The sequence below is a fragment of the Macrobrachium nipponense genome, chromosome 2 (assembly GCF_015104395.2).
Source record: "Macrobrachium nipponense isolate FS-2020 chromosome 2, ASM1510439v2, whole genome shotgun sequence".
Lineage (NCBI taxonomy): Eukaryota > Metazoa > Arthropoda > Malacostraca > Decapoda > Palaemonidae > Macrobrachium > Macrobrachium nipponense.
This window is the reverse complement of record NC_087201.1, coordinates 82056112-82071685: the sequence shown is the minus strand read 5'-3', so window position 1 is coordinate 82071685 and position 15574 is coordinate 82056112. Positions and strand designations below refer to the sequence as shown.

Here is a 15574-nt window from a genome sequence, read left to right as displayed (position 1 = left end):
ACGGTGGCAAGACTAAAATCGAGATGAGCTGGAATACGCTCTAAGCGTCTAACCAAAGGTAAGCCTGCAAAGAAGTCCATTTTATAAAACAAGACCTTTGTGCCTCTCTAGAATGAACCAGAGGGTTCCCGACTACACCAGGGACCAAAGAATCCCTTCGGAATCCCCGAATGATAGCCTCTATTAGTCAAATTAATTTGATTGAGTTTTGGAAAAAGACACTGAATCCATCCTTACGCCAACTATCAGTTTCCAGGGTCAAAGATGGTTTCCGTGTCTTGAAGGAGTAATAGAAAGCAAGAATTGTCTTGCGTTTCTTTTAACAAAAATTAAATTAAATCGTTTTGATTAAATGGGGCTATCCTCGGGGGTTCCGGAGGAATTCTTAGGTCCCTGGTACTGTCAGAGCTCGGCTTTCCATAGAAGCCCAACAGCCTGATATGAAAAGTTGGCATCTATGCGGCTTAATTGTGTAGCTCAGGGACCCTGGTTATCCAAGGAGACCTACTTCCGTCCTTCGTGTAGAAGCTTGGAGGACACTATGCGCCTTCCACTCACGAAAATTTTTTATTTTTTTATGCACATCATTTGGTATTATCTTTTCTAATAATTTTCTTGAGTGTGTTTCAAATAATTTAAATGATCTTATTATTGCATAAATCTTAGTATGCCCGTTCTTACAAGGCAATATTATGGTAATGGGTTGACTTCAATTAAATGTATAAAACATGAACTCAGCTGGATTATGTACAGCAAAATTGTTTAATGGGAGGATTAGCTTACTGTCACCCACGGTCCATACTTTCAACTGAAGAAATAAGGGCGTAACATGATCATATTTGATGAATAAAAATCGGAAATTCCTCGACTACATTCTCACCTCCCAAAAGCCATGGAATTACAACAGTTCACTCAACTGATTATACGTATATCCTCAAACACACCCACACACACACACACACACACACACATATATATATATATATATATATATATATATATATTATATATATATATATATATATATATATATATATAAACATATATGGAGCATTTATTAAAAAGAACAGAACTCCTCTTATCTATACGAGAGAGAGAGAGAGAGAGAGAGAGAGAGAGAGAGGAAATATCACCAATTTCAAAACTGACAACCCAATTTTCATTCTGGCAAACTAATTTTAGGCTTGAAACCACACCAAGCAGAGAGAAAGAGAGAGAGAAGTAAAATCGCTAATTTCGAAACTGGTAACCAATTTTGACTAAGGCAACTCATTTCTGGCTTAAAACACACAGCAGAAAGAGAGAGAGAAGAGAGAGAGAGAGGGGGGGGGGGAATCACAAATTTCGAAGTTGGTAACCAATTTTGACTCTGGCAACTCATTTCTGCTGGCTTAAACCACACAGCGGAAGAGGGAGAGAGAGAGAGAGGCGGGGGGGGGGGGGGGGGGGAGGGGGGGGGGGGGGGGGGGAAACTCGCCAGTTTGAAACTGGCAACCAATTTGGACTCCAGTAGTTCATTTCTGGCTTGAAACGGCACAAGCAGAAAGGCCTAAAGAGAGTGAGAGCGAGAGAGAGTTACAAGGATTAGGATGTCTCAAAGACTTATTAGTCCATCCGAGGAGACATCGTGAGCTCACTTATCTCTAGGAGCAGGTTTTACCGTTCATTCACAGTGTCCTAGTGATTTTGTCTAGCTTTATTTTAAACTCTTATACACTGTTGCTGTTTACAACTGGTGGCAGTGGCAGTTTATTCCGTGTGTCATATATCTTGTATGTAAAGAAGTTCCCACAATGAAATGTGTTGTATCTCTTCAGTTCTGATTTCCAATCATTATTTCTTGTCTGGTTTTCGTTTAACGTAAGTAGGATACAGTCTACTTTTGTTATGCTTTTCAGTATTTTGAATGCTTCTATCAGTTGTCCTCACAATCGTCGTGTCTAAGCCTTTCATGTTCGGGCTCTCTAGTTGTCTTTGGTAACCTATTTGCCTGATGGATGGAATTAACTTAATGGCCCTTGCTTGTACCCCTTTTAATCTATGTGTGTCCTATCTTAGTGTTGATGACCAAAACTATACTGCATATTCAAGGGGAGGTCTAACTACTGATGTATAGAGCTGCAATACTGTTTCCTTGTTTCTGTATTTAACTGCCTCTTATGCATCCCACTAGTTTCTGTGCCTTCTTTTCAGCTTTCATGCATTGTTTTGCGGATTTTAAGTCCTTGGTAATAACATTATGACTACAAGGTCCTCTTCTTGTTCTACACTATTTATGTCATTCCCAAGCAGCATGCAGTTGGCATGGGGGTTGTTTGTTCCTATTTGTAACACTTACACTTATCCAAGTTAAAAGGCGTTTGCTATCTTTTTTACCGCTCTGATATTTTCTTAAGATCATTTCTTAAACTTTCTACTGTCTCTGGGTCTGCTGCATTTACATCTAGTTTGGTGTCGTCTGCAAATTTGGCTATCCTGCTAGTTAACCGTACATCAGTGTCATTAATATAAATAAAAAACAAGAGCGGGACAAGGATAGAACCCTGAGGAACTCCGCTTGTCACATCTGCCCATTATTATTCTTGAACGTTTATACGACTCTCTGTTTTCTATTAGTTAGCCAGTCTTCGATCCAGTCTGCTGTTTCTCCTAAAATTCTTAAATCTCTAACTTTAGTCATTAGTTTCTTGTGTGGAACTTTGTTAAAGGCCTTTTAGAAATCTATGTAGAGTATATTCTTATACGCTATTGCTTCCGCAATGCATATCTTCCTCTCGGTACTATGAAATGTTGTAAGAGTGTTTGCAATATTTTCAGATTCAGTATTATTTTTTCTTAGAGTTAATATGTTCTAATAATGTGTGTTCAGAATTCACAAAAATATAATTTGAAGTTAAGAATAATGTAGAATGTAAAAAGAAAGAGAAATTAGCATTGTCCGTTCGAAGCAGGGAATTTTTTTCATCGCTCGAGATAAGAAGACCTCGAGGTCTACGTTTTGTTTTGGAATCATGTCAATCTTACTTGCTCGTGTCTGTTTCGGACTCATACGTCTTTGTTGAGAAACCAGGTGAAAATTTCACCATTTTTCTTTAATATTGCATCATCTTTCGTAAGATCGTTCTAGAACATTCTACATAAGAATACGTATCTATGGGAAGTGACGTCACTTAGTCTTTGCTTTCAGTTTAAATAATCATATCTTTTATTTTAAAGGACTTTGTTGTTTTAAATCGTGTAATAATAAATATTATTTATAGCTGTAATCCCAATTTCTCTCTATTTATTGTTTTCAAAGAGAATTATAATGATTTCGCAAAGAGACCTGGCCCCAAAACGTTTTGGTCTACTCTTAGTTACCATACAAGAGAGATTTTGTTATTCTCAGATTTGAAACCACGTTGTAAGGAAATAATCTCTCTCTCCTCTCTCTCTCTCTCTCTCTCTCTCTCTCTCTCTCTCGTATGAGAGGATTTTGATTTCACAATTTCGTAAAGATTTTATACTTAGTGGTTGGTCACTCGTAAATTTTAGATATGATATTTCTTAGATTTATTTAATATTGCCGAGTGTTTATTTGTGGAGTCTGAACGGACGTTGCAAAAGTGTGCAACAGACGCCTCGTGTGTAAGTGCTTATTGGTGATTTCGAAAAAGGCCTTCTAAAATAGTTATACCAAGGCAAGAATTTTTTAATAAGTTCAGTGCACTAAACTTGAACATAAAAAGTACTTGAAATATGAAAGTAATTAGGTTATTCCAATGGAAATTTTTGCCATATTTTCACATTTTGATGTTGGTGATTTTTCTTATAAAAGTGTGTTTTTTGTATATATATTCTGTGATTAATGCTTTCTTAGTGTTTTTGCAATTTTGGTATTTTCTATATTTTTCTGTATTTACATTCACATTCACAATTTGATTACATTAAGTGTTTTCATTAATTAATCATTACAAATTTAATTGAGTTTAACACTTGTGAATTACTTTGCATATACTTTGAATTCTTTTCAAGTTTTATTGTTATTTAGCACTTGTGAATTAATTTTAAAATTCTATTTTTTGCTTGATAGTTTCAAATTAATTTAATTTTTGGGTTATTTATTTTCTTGACCTTTGTGATAAATTAATTTTGATTTAATTTTACTTAATAATTAATTCAAGAATTAATCAAACTCTGTGTTGTTTTCAAATAATAGTAAATTTCCCTGAGATTGTGAATTTCACTTATAAATCTTGAATTTAATAATGATTATTTTTTTACTTGAAATTTTTATGAGTGTTTCCTTGCTTTCACCAGTATATTTAATTTTGTTTAGGTAGAAATATAAAGTGGTAATTGAGCTGTTTTCCTTTAGCTTTGTTGAAATGTGTTAGAACCAGGAAAATACTTAGACTTTTAAAGTTGTTGATGGTGTGATGCCATTTAATTAATCTAATTACATATATGAGATTACCTCACACCTATTTTAATGAACTTAGTCTGAGTTCATGCAATATTATCAAGTCTTTAAGGGATCACTATTGGCTTTAAAATCTTCAGTCGTATTTTATCTGTGATGAAGTTTCAAGTGTCTGGCTGCTGTGAGGTAACTATTTTATGATTGGCAAGTAGTAACCAGATACTTGGCACTTCGTCACAATATCTATTGCTCTACTATTGTCGTATATACCAAGCATGTTATGGAAAAACTCCAAGAGGTTTGGTAGGCAGGATCTGTTTTTTCTGAAGCCATGCTGACTTTTTAACTACAGGTTGTTTCTATCAATGTGATCCACAATTTGATCAGCAATTATGGACTCAAAAATCTTAGTCTACCATTTCCTGGCTCTTCTCTTGGATCTTTTTGTAATCTTGGGGCACATTACCTAGTTTCAAACCTTTAGGTGCCTTTCATTGCTCTGCCGTTTTTCTGTAGTTTATATAAGCGAGGAACTATCTCCTATTTTAACTCTTTAATTTCTCTTTGATGAATCCCATCCGGACCAGGAGATTTGAACTTTAGTTTTTCTATTTTGTTTTTAACGTCTTCTTCCGTAAATATTATTTTGTCAAGTGGCTCGTTCTGCCCTTTCATATTTAATAGCTGGTTCAGTGATTGAGGTAGTGTCTTCAATTGTGAAAACACTAGTAAAAAACTTATTCATTAATTCTGCTTTTTCCAAGTCTGAGTTCACTAGGCTTCCTCCATTGTCTCTTAGGAGACCTATGCTATTTTTTATTGACTTCCTAGTATCAACATGAGCAAAACATTCTTTTGGGTTTTCCTTACAAACTAATGCAACTCTCTTATCCTCATTCATCTTTGCATTTCTTGCTAATTTATCCACCATTCTACAGAGTTCTTTATGACTGCTTGCTTTTTCTGGTGTTGCATGTGTATTCATTGATTTGTGCAATGTCTCTTTCTCTTATTTTATTTTTAATTTTTCTGCTGAACCACTTAGTCTGAGGGTTGCCATTTGTTTCAATTAAATATATCTGGAGCATTTTTCTATGTGTTCTCCTAGAAAGGCTTTCCAGTAATTGTCTGTCTGAGTTTTGGTCATACTCTAGATTTTTAACACTCTCCTTTAGTTTACTTAGGTCTCCTCGACGGTAGTTTAATCTCTTTAGTATCTTCATCTCTTCTTTATTGTTGAATAAAATGTGAAATGTAACAATTTTATGGTCGTTTTTGCCTAGATTTGCACCTACTGAAAGGTCAGACACAAGGTTATCTTCTGTTGATAGGACAATGTCTAGTATGTTGTTTCCTCTGGTAGGTTTGTCAACCCATTGGTGGAGGAATTCATTTTTGACAAATTCTAGAAGTATCTTTCCTTCTAAGTTTGATGTGGAGTTCATAGTGTCCCAGAGTACTGCTGCATTGAAATCTCCCATTATTATGCAGAGTCTGTTGCTTATTTCTTGTCCTAGAAGCGCATACAGCTCCTCGGACATTTGTGGTTGGTGGGGTCTGTACACTAGTATTAGAGTTTGCTTCTTCCCTAGACTGCTTATATTGATGCCAGTTACTTCTTGCTTGGTTGTAATTTTACACTCTATTAGACTGAGGTGGTCCTTGACACAACATAATGACTCCACCTTTTTTATTAGGTTCATATTTTTTGAACAATTTACCACTGTTACTTCTGGATTCTCAATCAAGGGTTTTTTTTTCCCCTTTTTTCTACTACCACCTCTCTCTCTCTCTCTCTCTCTCTCTCTCTCTCTCTCTCTCTCTCTCTCTCTCTCTCATCTGTTGAAAAAAAAAAGATATTTAACCCATCATTTTATTTTACCCGACTGATGTAAAATCAGTTTATTCGCTACTATATGATGGGAGCACTACCTACATCTACCGACCGTCGATTTTAGAACGAGGAAGAAATCGTGTGGCGCGTCCCAGCCCCCCAGAGAAATGACGCCTTTCGTTTCCCGGCCGGTGACGTTGCAGTGTCGATTGCTGAACTGACGCATGAATAGAAAATCCACCTAATTGATGGTAAAAAGATTTGGCCAGCTCCTCCTACGCTAACGAGAAAAAGATTCATTTTTAAATCTTAATTTCTGAGTGATGGTGATCATTTTACATCTTTTAAACATCTATTTAAATGGAAACGATACCTACCTAACTTCGTGACTAGTGACGTAACTCAAATCCACCCTAATCATTGTCATTTTTGATACTGTAAGCTTTTTTTTTTTTTGCAATCTTCTAAGGTTTCTCTTGCACTGAGTAACAAACTTACAACAAATTTATATAGGCACTCGCCAGCCACGAGAATCCTGTGCCCAACCAGGTGCCCACCAACTGGCCACGGGCCCACTAAGAAGAAAATTAAAGAAAATCATCACTTCATGAAGTCATTAGGGCAAGTATGTTTGGTGACTTGTACACAGAAACTGGCTCAGAGGGTGCATAGAAAAGAAGAGACGACGACCTAGGCAATGTCCGGCAAATTTTAAAATTAGATGCCAGTCATGATCTAATTGTAAAAGATCGGTTAGACGGTGGACCAAAAAATGCCAAGTACACATGCCCAGGGATACAAAATGAAATAATTTGTATCTTAGCTGAGATGATTAGGTCAGAAATTGTAAATGAAGTGAAGGGAGCCAAATTTTTCTCTATAATAGTTGATGAAACTAAGGATGTATCTAAAACTGAGCAATTATCCCTCATTATCAGGTTCTATTACAAAGAAAACCTCTATGAGAGTTTTTTAGACTTTAAAGCTGCTTCTCAACTTGATGCAAATGCACTAACTCACGAAATACGTAATGTTCTAAAAAGACATGAAATTGATTTCAAGGCCAATTTAGTTGGTCGAGGTTATGATGGTGCCTCAGTTATGAGTGGCAGACACAAAGGAGTTGCAGCACGCATTAAACAATAGTCACCATTTGCTTTCTATGTACACTGTCGTGCCCATCGTCTAAATCTAGTTCTTGTCGATTTCATCAAATCTTTACCTGACGCTTCACAATTTTTCTCATTGTTGGAAAAACTGTATGTATTCATTAGTGGTTCTTATGCCCATGCAAAGTGGACAGATGTACAAAAGGAACTGTATCCCAATGAGCAAACAAGAGAGCTAAAGCGACTTTCAGATACCCGATGGGCTTGCAGGTATGATGTTGGCAAAGTAATCAGAGATAGGTTGTCTGCTGTGGTACTACGTGTTTTGCAAGATTTAGCAGATGACTTCAATGCAGATAGGGCTATTGATGTAAGAGGACTTATATGCCAAATAAATGCTAATTTTGTTATGAGTTAGTTATCATGACATATTCTTGGTAAGATAAATCAATTATCAAATTTGCTACAGTCAGCTGACCTTGGCTTGGTAAAAGCTGTAGAATTTATTGAAACTGTAACAGTTCAGCTTGAAGAGATGCGTTCAGATCCATCTTCTTTTGATCCTTTGTGGGGTGAGGTGGAGAAGAGTTCAACAGCTCATGGTTTTGATACTTCAGTGTAGACCATCAAGGAAACGTAGAATTTTTACGAAATTGCAGGAGTTTATTGTTGTTGATTCTATTGGAAAACAGTCAGGAATCACAGCGTTTGACCTCAGTGTTAAGGATTCAGCACGAATTCACTTTTTTTACCCTATTATAGACCATGTTGTCAGAAATGAAAAGGCGGCTCAGTAATGAAACCTGCACACTTATGAAAGCATTACAGTCACTTAACCCACAAAGTAAGGAATTCGTATCTTCCGGGAAAATGTGTGGACTTATTCATGCCTATAATGCTAACACTGAAGATCTCAACATGACCTGTACTCTGCAAAACGCATGTTAGAAAGACGCTACAAGGACGTAAGTGACACTTAAAGGCCTAAATCATTATTAGACTAACTAAAAATTCTTAATCCATATGAGGAGACATTTCCTGAACTCTGCAGACTAGCCAAAATTTCTGAAATGTTACCTGTGTCGTCAGCTTCAGCAGAGAGAGAGAGAGAGAAGCTTCTCTGCTCTGAAATTAATTACGACTACTCTCAGAAATGCAATGGCCAATGACAGATTAAGTAATCTTGCTGTGTTATCAATTGAAAGTATGCGAGTTAAAAGACTAGATCTAGAGGAATTTGTAGATAGGTTTGCATAAAATCACAGGAACAGGAGAATATTGTTAAAATAAGTCATGTCGCAGTAGTCTGCTGCTTCATCACGTATAATGTAGTATAGCAAGCAATTTCTTTTAAATTTTGTTATTTTCTTTCAATATAATAATAAATAAATAAATATATATATATATATATATTATATATATATATATATATATATATATATATATATATATATATATATATATATATATATATATATATATATATATATATTATTTAATTAAAGTCTATTTTTTTGTTCTTGCTTATGTTTTACAATTTCTATACGCTCAGGAATTAATGTGTTTTGTATAGCTCACTTTATGTTTTTCAGTTTCATATCTGTAATTCATATTCTGCAATTACGTAAAATTATAATGTACCTGATTTCTGTACATCTCTTTTTACTTGATACAATATAAGAGAACCAGAGATATCTGTGTAATGTCTGAATATCCACCGCTGGTCTCAGAACATGCCCTAATACCCTTCCCAAATGGCTTCAGAATGCCTCTGAAATTGGTCACAATTCAAAATTTTCTTGGGGGGCTTATAGCAGCCCCTAACCCCTCAGCTGTAAAGGCTCGCTCCGCTCGCCTAGTGCTTGGAGGAATAATCTTATTATTCTTCCAAGGCCTACTGACCCCCCCACCCCCATATTCAGTTGTGCCCCCTAGGTGCCCACCCACTGAGAGACTCCTAGCTATGCTGTACTAGGTACTTGGAAATGTGGCCTTCATAATTAGGATAAGTTTTCAGAAAGTACTGTACCTTACATCGTCACGAATGATCTGAAGTCTTATTAACCAAAACTTACGATATTAATTTCAATACGTCAGCCTAGAAGTCCGAAATATAATAAGCCTGTTGTCTTTCCATCTCATTTAAATATATGCTTGATATTGCTGTTTGCAAGTAAAGGCCTTATTTGCTTAGACTGCAACATAAAGTCAACGTGCAGATTTGTACGTAGCTTCGTCTGAACTGCCAAGATCTATAATGAGTTAAATTGATTACCTACCTGTTATAAGAACTCTTCGGGCCATGAGAAAATACATATATATCACTGGTTTCAACCAATCAGATAATAACAACGAGAAAAACAAGACGATATATAAAGAGGAGAACGAAGAACAAGTTACAAAAGATAAAAAATCCAAGTAGTAATAAAAAGCACAAGTGGGCCTGCCCACTCTTTTCCACTAATTCAGTTTTCCCTTTTCCCAACCATATTTTCTAAGGGTTCCCTCTCAATCACAGACAACTGGCTTTGTTACATTTCAGCTATAAAGAGGACGACATATAATTGGTATATCAACCTGAATTACACGAATTCTACTAGACAGTACTGCAGTATTGAAAAAGAGGCGTATCTATAAAACTGAAAAACAAACAAGATATGAAAATGGAACCAAGGACTACAGGCTCAGTCTGTGGTTATTAATGGGTGGTTTTTCTGTAAAACAGAAATAAATACAATTACCAGAACCCATGTGCACTAATAAATACAGTAATACTAAATATACTCATTGTCATTGTGGACAGCATTATTTACGAAATTTGCCTAAAGAATTTCAGTATAATAGGAATAGTAAATCAACAGAAGTCTATTAGTTACTGGTCAGGTTAAACACTTTAAAAAATTCATCAGTTGAGTCAGTGCCAATATTTTCAGCGATAACATCCCTAAATAATAAGTATAATATCCAAAGATGCCATTTTATCTGATGACATGGCACTGCGTCTTGGCGATTATCTGAAGTGAATCGTGAGATGAATTAGTGGTCCATATGTTTTAACTTACTAAAAATTTACGATTTATTACATAGCTAAGCAAAAATGAAATTTCTGTATGCCAATGCACATTTTCAGGATATAAATAATGGCACTAACCTCAGAGGAAATGTTTTACTTGATTCTTTGGAATAAGTCATAAGAAAATTGTTCCGGCATACTACGGTACTAACCTCCTTGGGTACTACGATCACGGTGTTCCAAAACTGGGTGCAGTTCATTGCGAATTTGCATAATCATTATCAATTCATGCATTCTTGCCCCTATAAAAACACTCCTGTTATAAATCACTCTCTTCAACTGATTGTGATCATGGCCTTTAAAACGAGGATGAACACCCAGTGTTCCTATTCGAAATCTGTATATTTTTACCTAAAAAAAGTCGCCTTTAAGTTAGCACATCCTTCTTCAAAGCATTAACCAGATTATTTTTTTTAGCCACGAGCCTAATCGCCTAATCATAATAAACAGTGGAATCTTATTTCATGATTTAGATAGAGACTGTCGCCTGACGTCCGTAGTTTAAAAAAAGACTTTATAGTACGACATCGATTGATTCCAGTCTTTTTCCGTCAGAGATCTTTTATTACTGGATTAACACTTCCAAGTCCTATGTTTTAATTTATTAAGACCAGCAATTGAATTGCAAAAAGGGAAAAGAAAGAAGATAAACTCCTGCATTAAAATTACGTCATCCTCCGATTAGCCATAGAGTTTTGACGCCTTCGGGAGACTGAGAAAGTGAGAAACACTACCAAAACAAGACTTGGAGAAGTTTCGAAACATTGTGCAATATAGTTCAGTCATTCAAAAGACTGACGTCTTCTGGTCTTTGTTTACGTTTTGTGACTTGGCTTATTAACCTAGGTAACCATCGCTAACCTTGGTAAGATATGACTTAGTGATAATCATGGCAATTGTTAACCCTCCCAGAACTTGTCACGGTCTTCGAGGGCGTATTTATTAGTAAAGTAGCCTAACTGTTTCTAAGCCTGATGCGTTTTACGCTACGCAAGGCTAGCCAATAGCCTAGCCTATATCAGGGCTACCTACCTCTCCAAGTACGCAATTCTCATATGATTTATGCCCGTTACTGTATACGTATATAATTTTACTCCTTAGCTAGGTAAGCCATCCCATTTTGGCAAAGTAGGCTAGCCTACTTTGACTGGTGATCATTTGTGAAGTAGGGTCATTTTTGGGTATACCTAGCCTAGGTACCTACTGGGATACGTTTCTGTACGTTGCGGAAAATCATGTTAGTAATCCAGGCTGGCTTAGTTTACCTTCATTTCTTGCCAGATATCGAGAAGTTAATCTATCATAAGTTTATCAAACTGCATGGGCTAAGTCACAGGCTAGCTAGGGTAAACAACCGAGTGTACTGGCCAACTCACCGACTACCTCGGTTTTGGCCACCCTCCGAAAAAGCACTTTAACACGTCCTGACACCGGAGATGGTCATCAGTCATGAGTTGTTGGTGGTGATAGCAGGAGCTCAAGACCTCTACTCTCCTTTCGAAGCAAGTATTTTCTCCAAAGTTAGAAATTAAGGCCATATTTTACAATTTAAACAGAGGGTAATGAAAAGTGTGGCCAATACAGTGCACACTACCCCAGAACGCTTTTGAAATTTTTACTCACGAATCAATAAGGGGATATTTATACAGAAGCAGTCTGCATGGACTGCAAGGAATGTGTCCACGGATACGACATCCACTAGGGATTGGGGCATCCAATGTAATTCGCTGTGTTTAGTACTGGCCCCTGGGGGGTTAATTACAGTCGTCCAAATAAATATTACTTAAAATTCTTGTTCAGTAGGTAAAACTGCTTAGAAAACCGCAACTGCCATAGTCTAGGCCGTCGCAAAATGTTTAGAAGATTGATGCCATTTTAATGTTTGCAGAGTCGCTTGTGTCAACAAACTTCCCATTTCCTGTGCTAAATCCACACCACTTGTACCCATAGATGCTGGGGCACTTTCATCACAAAAATCGTAAACCCGACCTCTAACCAGTACTACTTATCTAAGGGGACTATGGCATTCTTTGCGGCATTTTGCGCTCTTCAATTGTTTATCGGTGTTGTCAATTGGTATGTGTTTACCCTCCAAACTGGGTACAAGACTTACACAAAACTGGGGAAATAAGTGAAATTAGGGTATCTATTTGTAGTATATATGCATATTAGAGCAATTTTATCATTACTGCATTAGTATGACAACTAGAATTCATGGAAACAGTTTGTTAATGCATCGGCGTATGTGGGAAGCTCCACTAGATTGGCAACGATCAGTCATTTTTCGTCGCGTCGTCTGCTCATAAGTATACATCAGAAATATTTGTAATTTTTCAGGGTTAATTTGGTTGCAAAAAAGGGATAATAGACATGAATTAAATAAAAATTTTGAAGTAAAGTTAAAGTAAATAATGAGTAAAGTAAACAATTAAGGGAATAAAGCTTTGCACCACATAAACAGTGTAGTTGTCTGCTGCTCGTAACTGTGTTTGCGGAGTGAGTGCTTAGGAACCAGGAACAGCAACGTGGTTCAAGTGCAATTTTGAGTAAATTAAGACCAAAATGTGTATAATTACAATCAAATAAGCACTGTGGAGTTTCAGTTGTGATGGCAGTAAGGATAAAACCACCGATTACAAGGTAAAAATGAATTCAGTTCAAACCATGAGCCTGGGAATAAAAAGTTTCATACTTTCACTAATATAGGCAACAAAATGTTGGGTAATTCTTCAGAAGCAATCCGCACTGGATATTAAAATAAATAATCACCTACATGGAAAGAGCATGTGAAAAGCAATATAAAAAGTATAGTCATTATATGAGAGATTGAACGGGGTGGAATTAAATGAGCTTGATAAGTTTTTACCTCGAATTTTTCCTAAGTCGGGAGAGGTGTTTCCTCTACGGTAATGTTTACTTTAATGAGCCCTCTAACTACTTTCTTACGGAGGAAACAAAAGCAGTTCCAGTTACTCATTATTGGCTGAGAGGTGTGACATCGTTATGACGTCATGGGTTTCATAACCAATTACGAACGACTTTAGTCGAAAACTAAGTTTCACTAGCATTTCAGCGGAGTAATAAAGTTAGCTGTCCAGTGTCCACTGGTATCCTTGTTTGACTGAATACTCGAAAAAATGAAGCAAAAAACTAGCATTTTGTCTTCCTGTAGCATGGCAGAGGTAGTGGCTGGCCCTTCTGCCATTAATTTTGACAGAGACCTTCGATTTCCTACCGATTGTTTGCAGTGCAATGTGGGTTACGGTGAATTTTATCGTTATTTGTCTAGTGGTGGTGGTAAAGAAGTTGTGATTGAATATGTTCAGAGACATAATTTAAATCTTCAGCCAAAAAAACTGCGAGTGTTGTGGAGCTATTTGTCGGATCGACTACAACAGGAACGCCTTTGGGTGTGATCGCTCTGTAGTGACGAAAGGACGTCGGCGTAAGCGATGCGACACCCAAATCTAATCTGCCACGGTAAGTAGCCTTACTGTAAACCCTGTGGGTAGCGCGCGCAGCGCAACATTACCTCTTGCCGTACATGCCGTGCTTGCCAAGAATCTTTAAATTTGCGGATAAGGCGCGAAGCGCCGTTCCGCTACGGCCTTACTGACAGCACACATAAATCGATGGTCGCCGATATGTAGTCACTCCTTACTTTGTTTGTTGTTGTTTTGGTATCGCCGCCATATTGGCTTTGGTGTTCTTCCGCCGATTTCGGTCGGCGTCGAGTGGGCCGCGAATCAGTAGGTGCTCCCAATTATTATTATTGCTGCAAAGCACTCCTTTCTGGTTGTTTTGCGTAAGAAAATAAGTTAGAGGGCTCATTAAAAGTAAACATTACCGTAGAGGAAACACCTCTCCCGACTTAGGAAAAATTCGAGGTAAAAACTTATCAAGCTCATTTAATTCCACCCCGTTCCATCTCTCATATAATGACTATGCTTTTTATATTGCTTTTCACATGCTCTTTCCATGTAGGTGATTATTTATTTTAATATCCAGTGCGGACTGCTTCTGAAGAATTACCAAATGTTGTTTTATTGTGCTGATTACAACTGCAACCTTGAGTAAGATAAGTAAACGCTGCATATATACGCTAACATTGTTCAAATGAGTGCTGGGAAGGCTTGGAAAGATGGTGGATTGTCTGTGGTTAGAATGGCCAGCCACACGATTGCCGCCATATTGGATTTCAAAACTGCCTTGAAAACATATTTTACGAAGAGCTCACATGCTTATTTTAGTTCGTATGGGGCTTTCATATATCACATTATGTTGACGAAACTTCAATCTTTTGAATGGTATGCTTAAAGTTGTAATTGTATTCTTGTTTCACCAATTAAATATTGAGTGAAGAAGGCCTGGCCAGCGCGATGATGATATAATCGTCTGCGGTTGTTTACCCTATGTATTTTTGCATTATTTTTGCATACTTCTATTAGGGAGAAACACTGCAGTGGATCCATCGTCATCGCGTGGATCAGCCTTATTCACATGATATTTATTTGGTGAAACAAGAATACAATTACATCTTTAAGCATACCATTCAAAAGATTGAAGTTTCATCAACATAATGTGATATATGAAAGTGCCATACAAACTAAAAATATGTTTTCAAGGTAGTTTTTAGATCCAATATGGTGTCAACCGACTGAGGTGCCGTTCGTAACCACAAAGGATCTAACATCTTTCCCAGCCTTCCCAGCACTCATTTGAACAATGTTAGTGTATATATGTAACATTTATTAGCCCTCTTACACCAAAGCGGTAAAAAAAAAATTGTCTCCCGTATGCCGGAGGTGTTTCAGAGTGAGCGCGGAAGCGCAAAAAATATTTTTTTTTTTTCAAAAAAAATCACAGCGCGCTTAGTTTTCAAGATTAAGAGTTATTTTTTGGCTCCTTTTTTGTCATTTGCTGAAGTTTAGTATGAAACCATCAGAAATGAAAAAAATTATCATTATCATATATAAAATAATGCGATATATGATAGCGCAAAAACAAAATTTCATATATAATTGTATTCAAATTGCACTGTGCGCAAAACGGTTTAAAGGTAACACAAGTACTTTTTTTTTTTTTTGTAATGTACACTAAATTGCGATCATTTTGGTATATAACACATTGTAAAACGATAAAAGCAACACAGAGAA

At 36.7% G+C, this 15574-nt stretch overlaps 1 protein-coding gene across 3 annotated transcripts in view; it reads left to right on the top strand.

Annotated features, from left to right (window-relative positions):
- Window positions 1–11126: 11126 nt before the first annotated feature.
- LOC135220718 (cellular tumor antigen p53-like) overlaps window positions 11127–15574 on the top strand; it is a 106133-nt gene continuing 101685 nt past the window's right edge. Inside the window, exon 1 of one of the 3 annotated variants that reach the window (XM_064258136.1) lies at window positions 11127–11283. The gene's annotated coding sequence lies outside the window, so the exon portion shown is untranslated. Of the gene's footprint in view, window positions 11284–11437; window positions 11459–15574 lie in introns of those variants that run through there. The other 2 variants (XM_064258137.1, XM_064258138.1) reach the window with 2 other exon arrangements.